The sequence below is a fragment of the Eriocheir sinensis genome, unplaced genomic scaffold (assembly GCF_024679095.1).
Source record: "Eriocheir sinensis breed Jianghai 21 unplaced genomic scaffold, ASM2467909v1 Scaffold45, whole genome shotgun sequence".
In the NCBI taxonomy this organism is placed as follows: domain Eukaryota; kingdom Metazoa; phylum Arthropoda; class Malacostraca; order Decapoda; family Varunidae; genus Eriocheir; species Eriocheir sinensis.
In genome coordinates this window covers 744,200-750,455 of record NW_026111776.1, presented here as the reverse complement: position 1 = coordinate 750,455, position 6,256 = coordinate 744,200, and the positions used below count along the sequence as shown (strand labels likewise).

The 6,256-nt window shown below is 49.8% G+C and overlaps 1 pseudogene; it reads left to right on the top strand.

Moving 5' to 3' along the window:
- The first annotated feature begins 935 nt into the window (after positions 1-935).
- LOC126992352 (alpha-2B adrenergic receptor-like) lies at positions 936-2,497 on the top strand (annotated as a pseudogene).
- Positions 2,498-6,256: the final 3,759 nt, after the last annotated feature.

Genomic DNA, 6,256 nt, shown 5'->3' with positions numbered 1-6,256 from the left:
CATTCGGCTTAAAAATATATTGTAAGGGAAGATAAATAAAATAAAAAGTTGAATGCATGCACAAACAAATACATACACAAATAAATGCATAAAAGCTTACGAACAGATCGGGGAAAAACAAATACTGCGATCATTAATCACTTGTTTTCTTGGTTAATGGCGAGCATAACTCACCCCCCCTCCTCTCTCTCTCTCTCTCTCTCTCTCTCTCTCTCTCTCTCTCTCTCTCTCTCTCTCTCTCTCTCTCTCTCTTGCAAGCCCCGGATGTGAGCCATATAGTACGAGTAATGTAATCATGGCTGGCTGTGTCCGTAGAGTTTTTCATGCCACTAATAACTTGACTCTGCCTTTAACAAGCTCTTTGTGTTGTAGGCATTGTAAAGTTGGAGGCAACCTTGGAGATATCTTGTTGAAAACTGATGATGATTGTGCTCGTGTTAAGTATGGACACAGATTTTAGTAATCCATTGTCACTCCTCCGTGGATCAGTGGTTAGCGTGCCTAGCTACGAATCCGCGGGCCTAGCAAATGCCAACTAGGGGCAAGAGGAACACTTCTTTTGAGTAAACTATAGAGGGTCAGTGCTTTTTTTATTTATAACTCTCTCTCTCTCTCTCTCTCTCTCTCTCTCTCTCTCTCTCTCTCTCTCTCTCTCTCTCTCTCTCTCTCTCTCTCTCTCTCTCTCTCTCTCTCTCTCTCTCTCTCTCTCTCTCTCTCCATTGGCTGCGGCGTGGAAAAGTTCTCCCTCCCGAATATCCGGTACCCTTTATCGGCTAAGACGGCCGAGAAGAAAGTCAGATTTGGGGGAATAATTCATGCAGAGTCAGTGTTGCCAGAAAAGGTGTTGCTGGGCGGTTGTGGGTCCAGGCAGTGTTACCAAGTCCTCGAAGTTTTTCATTGTGTTGATTTTTGTATTTTTATATGATTTACTTTATTAAGCCTTGTGCTATGTCTAATCACTCATATATGTTTGTTCTTTATCTATCTATCTGTCTATCTATGAATCTATCTATCTATTTCTCTCTTAGAACCAGAGGAACCACAGGGTTATTTATTACCTTTCTAGGGTTAGCGGTGAAAACATCCTGCCTTGTTAGTGTAAAATTATACAGGAACAACAACTTCCTGTTGACTCTAAAAGTGAAAAATGTCACCCAGCGGTGTTGTCTTTGGCTTATTGGTTAACCAAGGAGGCTACATGTGGTGTGCATGTGTGTGTGTGTGTGTGTGTGTGTGTGTGTGTGTGTGTCAGTAGTGCCACTAGTCCTAAGCCACCCTTGTCACCCCTGCATGTGTGGTTCATGACGGTGTTTTCTCTCCCTCAGGTGTCCGATGACCTGGGTTACGTGATCTACTCGGCGCTGGGCAGCTTCTACATCCCCAGCTGCATCATGATCTTCGTCTACATCCGCATCTACTACGCAGCGAAGGCCCGGGCACGGCGGGGCGTGCCCAAGAAAAAGCCCATGCCCTCCGGTGCTCCTCGGCCGGCACCTGGGAAGGCGCCCAAAGGCAAGACAGGGAGCAAAAATGACAGACACAACTCAGCCGCCGCCACCACCACCACCAGCTTCTCCAAGCCCATGGTCCCCTCCCCCGTCCCCACCGCCGACGACTCCCGGAACGGGGCCAGCGAGCGTTCGGGGCTGCTCAACAAGAAGGTGCTCATCTGTGACGTGCGCGTGCACGAAGAGGTGTCGCCGTCCAGGTGCGTCACGCCCACGGACGACCTGGAGGAGGAGATCCCGCTGAGGACGGTAAGCGAGCAGGTGGACGCCGACCATCGGAACCACAACACCAAAAACGAATGGCCTCTACCTTGGCCCCTCGGCTGACAACCTGACCTCACCATCGGGCTGCCCACGCCCGCGGTGCCGCCCACCTCCCTCCGAGAACCCAACACCAGCAACCTCGGGGGAGTGACCCTCGCTTCCCCGGCCGGCTCGCTGCGGCACGCCGTGTCGACGGCATGCGTCGACGGTGACCAGCTGAGTGACATTGACCCGTCATCGTCTGACTCCGGCGTGGTGACGCGGTGCTCGGTGGTGAAGCCCCTCAAGCTGAGGTTCTGCCACCCGCTGCTGGGCAAGAAGCTCACCAAGCCCAAGCGGGAGTTGATCGACATGGGCCGCGTGTCACGCCAAGGCTCGAGACCCCGAGAAGGAGAAGCGACGGCTGGCGCGGAAGAAGGAGAAGCGAGCCACACTGATCCTCGGCCTCATCATGGGCTCGTTCATCGCCTGCTGGTTCCCCTTCTTCTTCATGTACATCCTGGGGCCGCTGTGCCCCGCCTGCTACATCCCTGTCTACGCCTTCGACTTGGCCTTCTGGCTGGGCTACATGAACTCGGCCTTCAACCCCGTCATCTACACCATCTTCAACAAGGACTTTAGGAGAGCCTTCAGGAAGATCCTCTTCAAGTAAATCGTGTGTCAGTGTCCTTGCAGGCGAACGGCTGCGATATTTTGCTCATTGTGCCGGTGACCGCTGCCTTGCCCGCTGCACACACACACCGGAGGACTGACGGCCGCGGCAGGCGGGAGAGGCAACTCTGGCCTCTCAGAATAATTTGTACAAGATTCTTTTAAGTGCTATTCATATTTTGTTCTACCGTTCATGACATGACGTAAAAGATTGACGCCATGAATAAAATGGAAAGCGGACCAAGGCTGACCCCATGGGATCAATTACTGTGCTTTTAGAGACGCGACGGGCGGCAGGGGTGCAGGGGAGGCAGCGCCCCGCCGCCGCACGCCGCGACGACGAGAGTCCGCAGCAGCGCTACCTGGGTTGTACACAATACGCTTCAACACACCTGAGATAATTATACCTTTATTATTGTATTGTTTTACGACAGATGCAAACTATGATGTTAAGGTTTCTTCCTGTTGAATATGCATCGTGACCGCCAGTTTTTGCTTGGCGGCCATACAAAGTAGAGATACCTGTGTGCAGGTGTATGTGACCCGTATACATAACATGGCATTCGTCCGTGAACTCACATATAAGTGCACACACGTATAGTCCTTGACATGTATATGTAAGTGTTGTAGCTGTATTGTTTTCTTGTTGATGCCTCATGATTCACGTCGGTGTGAGTCCCGTTGTGCGTCTGGCGTGCGTGTGTCAGGAGGGAAGGGGAGGAGGGAGGAGGGAGGAGGGGGGAGGAGGAGCAGCCCACGCCCGGCGGCAGGTGAGGGCGTGAGGGCGTCCCAGCAACGAAAGTGGTGCAGGGTGGTGGTGGTGGGGTCAGGGGGTGCAGGTCACGTGTCACCGGCCTCGGCGGCAGGATCGTGACCGGAGGAGACCCTCGCGTGGTGATGGTGACGAGGGGGAGGGAGGGGGAGCACCGCCGCCCACCACCCGTCGGCGTCACCACTTCAGGAGTTATCATCGAAGTAGTTTCATTCGCTGCAGTAGTCCGGCCGGGGCGAACCCCGTCCCTCTTTGGCCTAAGTCGTTTGTTTCCAGGCCGCCTCAGCCCCGCCACGCTCTGCAAGGTGTGCGGGGCGGGGCTGCAGGTCGCCGGGCCGCCCCATCCCCCTCCCCCACGCCCCTGGCCGGGGGAGCGAGGTGGGCTGGCCGTCGTGTAGAGTCTGTGTGTAGCCAGCGATGTAGTCACGTACGCAAGGGAGTTTTGTACCGTAGCCAACACCAGTCCCGCCCCAGAACGAAATGCTGCATTGAGTCAACAAGTCCCTCGGAGACAACAACGTTTTCAAACATTTTCAAACCATATTCGAAAGAGATTATGTGATTACAATTACGCTTAGCATATTTTACACAAACGCAACGGCTTAATCCCTCATGAAACATTAATAATAACAAAACGATTACTGTATTAACTCTATTTTTTTAGAATCAAGCGAGAGAGATGCAGCATTTTGCGAGGCTTCGATTTTATATCCTGGAGCACCAAAGAAAACAAATAAACTCACAAACACACACTTGGAAAATAGAACGGCGGCACAGACAGACAAACAGACAAGCAGGCAGGCAGACAGACGGGGTAGTGTTTTGTATTTCGTGAGAGTCCATTACTCGCTCGTATGTACATAAGGGAGGACAGGCGGGAAGCAAGTCTGTAAAGAAAGTCAGTGAATAAAAAACAGGAAGAGGCGGCGTCCGTGATTTCAGGTTAGGTTAAGCGGTCCACAGGCAAGGTTAGGAAAGGGCCGGTGGTCAGGTCAGGTAGGTCAGCATAGCGAGGTCACCCGTGCTTCACCTCATTTTCTTCACCTTTTTAACGTGACTCTGACTACCGTAGTTCCCATAATCATCACCATCATCATAATCATCACCTTCACCTCAGATTTGGCCATTGTTTTCACCATCATCATCGTTGGTATAGTGATCACCCTCATTATCACGCCACCATTACATCACCTACATCATCATCACCATCATCACCATCATCATCACAATCAGCAGCACACAGCAAGCTATTGTTTATGACCACCAGCCCTTAACAACGGCTAGCAGACTTACTATTTAGAGTACGATTAACCGAACGTGAATAGTAAGATGATATGCGTGTAGGCAGGAAGGACGGCGTATACATGAATGAAACAAGAACGACACATTAAGGAAAAGTAATTAATTATAGGGGATGGAGGTTTCTAGATTAAAAGTAAAAACTAGTTCTCGTGTAATAACGTTTTTTACTTTCTTTTCTCTCTCATTTGATTAAGGTGGTGAGGGAAGGAACGAACACGGCTGAACGAGTTAAGTTTCCTTCCCTCACCTGCCCAAGAGAAACACCTGTGATGGTTACTTCATAGCGACTCGTTGATTAAAGGAGGGGAGGGGTTACCTACCACTACCAACCCCCACCACAACCACCACCCCCCACGAGACTGCCTTTGTCCTTCGGCATAGCACCCATACACACACACCCACCCCTACACCATCCCATACACACCTGAAGATAAAGACTCACAGGTACACTAACTTTTTTACATTTTTGCTACCTAATATCAAGTAACCTTCCCATAATTAGATTGGCTATACACACACACACACACACACACACACACACACACACACACACACATATACATACATACATACGCATATAGACAGACGGACACAAACTCTGGAGAGGTAGAAAGGCATATCCTACTCTTTATAAAGGTCTTAGACTGTATCTGTTCATCTGAGCCCAACCAGGTACAGACCGACGCCTCTCTCTGTCTCTCTCCATCAAACCTTCTATATTTCCTCTTCCTCCTCCTCCTCATCCTCATCCTCATCCTCAGTCCCGCTCTCTCCACCGCCCTCCCTTGCTCCCTCCTCCCTCTCTCCCCTCCAAGTGGTTCTCATATTCATTCAGCCATTCTCAAATCTTTCCCGTATGCTTCAGTCACCGCTTCTTCCACCTTGCCCCGAAGAACTCTATCCGCCGAGCTGTTTCTTCCGTTTTCTTTATTTCTTCAACTTCTCTGTTTTGATGAACGTAACTCCCCCTTCTATTCATTTTGGTTATGTGCCTCTGTGTAAGTCAGTTCTCTCTCTCTCTCTCTCTCTCTCTCTCTCTCTCTCTCTCTCTCTCTCTCTCTCTCTCTCTCTCTCTCTCTCTCTCTCTCTCTCTCTCTCTTAATCTGTTGTCTATCTGCTCACTTTATGACACCACCACCACCACCACTTCAACCAACCACTAACCACCACCACCACCACCACCATCACCACCCCCTCCAACTTGGTACGCCTCTTCGTGGTAAAATATTCTCGTAATGATGTTGTTCTCGTTGCTAGATTTCTGTCTATAGATTTATACTGGAGATCGGAAGCACTCAAAAGCCCTCCCCAAAAAAGTATATAGATGAAACGTTTCGGATCTGTAAATACCTTTTTTTTATTACGTATGCAAGATTGATTCTGTGTGTGTGCGTGTGTGTGTGCGTGTGTGTGTGAGCAATGTAGGGGAAAAAAGTTATTTGCTCGGACGTTTGAACGGGAATGCAAAATAGATGAATACGTGGAATGAGTAAAAGGGAAGAAAGGAGAATAAAATGTGTGTGCGTGTGTGTGTGTGTGTGTGTGTGTGTGTGTGTGTGTGTGTGTGTGTGTGTGTGTGTGTGTGTGTGTGTGTGTGTGTGCAAGGGATTAAAGTGAAGAAAAAGCAAACGGCGAAAATAAAAGAAAGATTCAGGCTGATTGGAAAGACATTGAACAAGACTAAGTTTCAAATTAGGAAGCCTTGGACTGGGAATCACTTTTAATAACGAGGAAACGAAGACAGGTACGAGGAACGGAA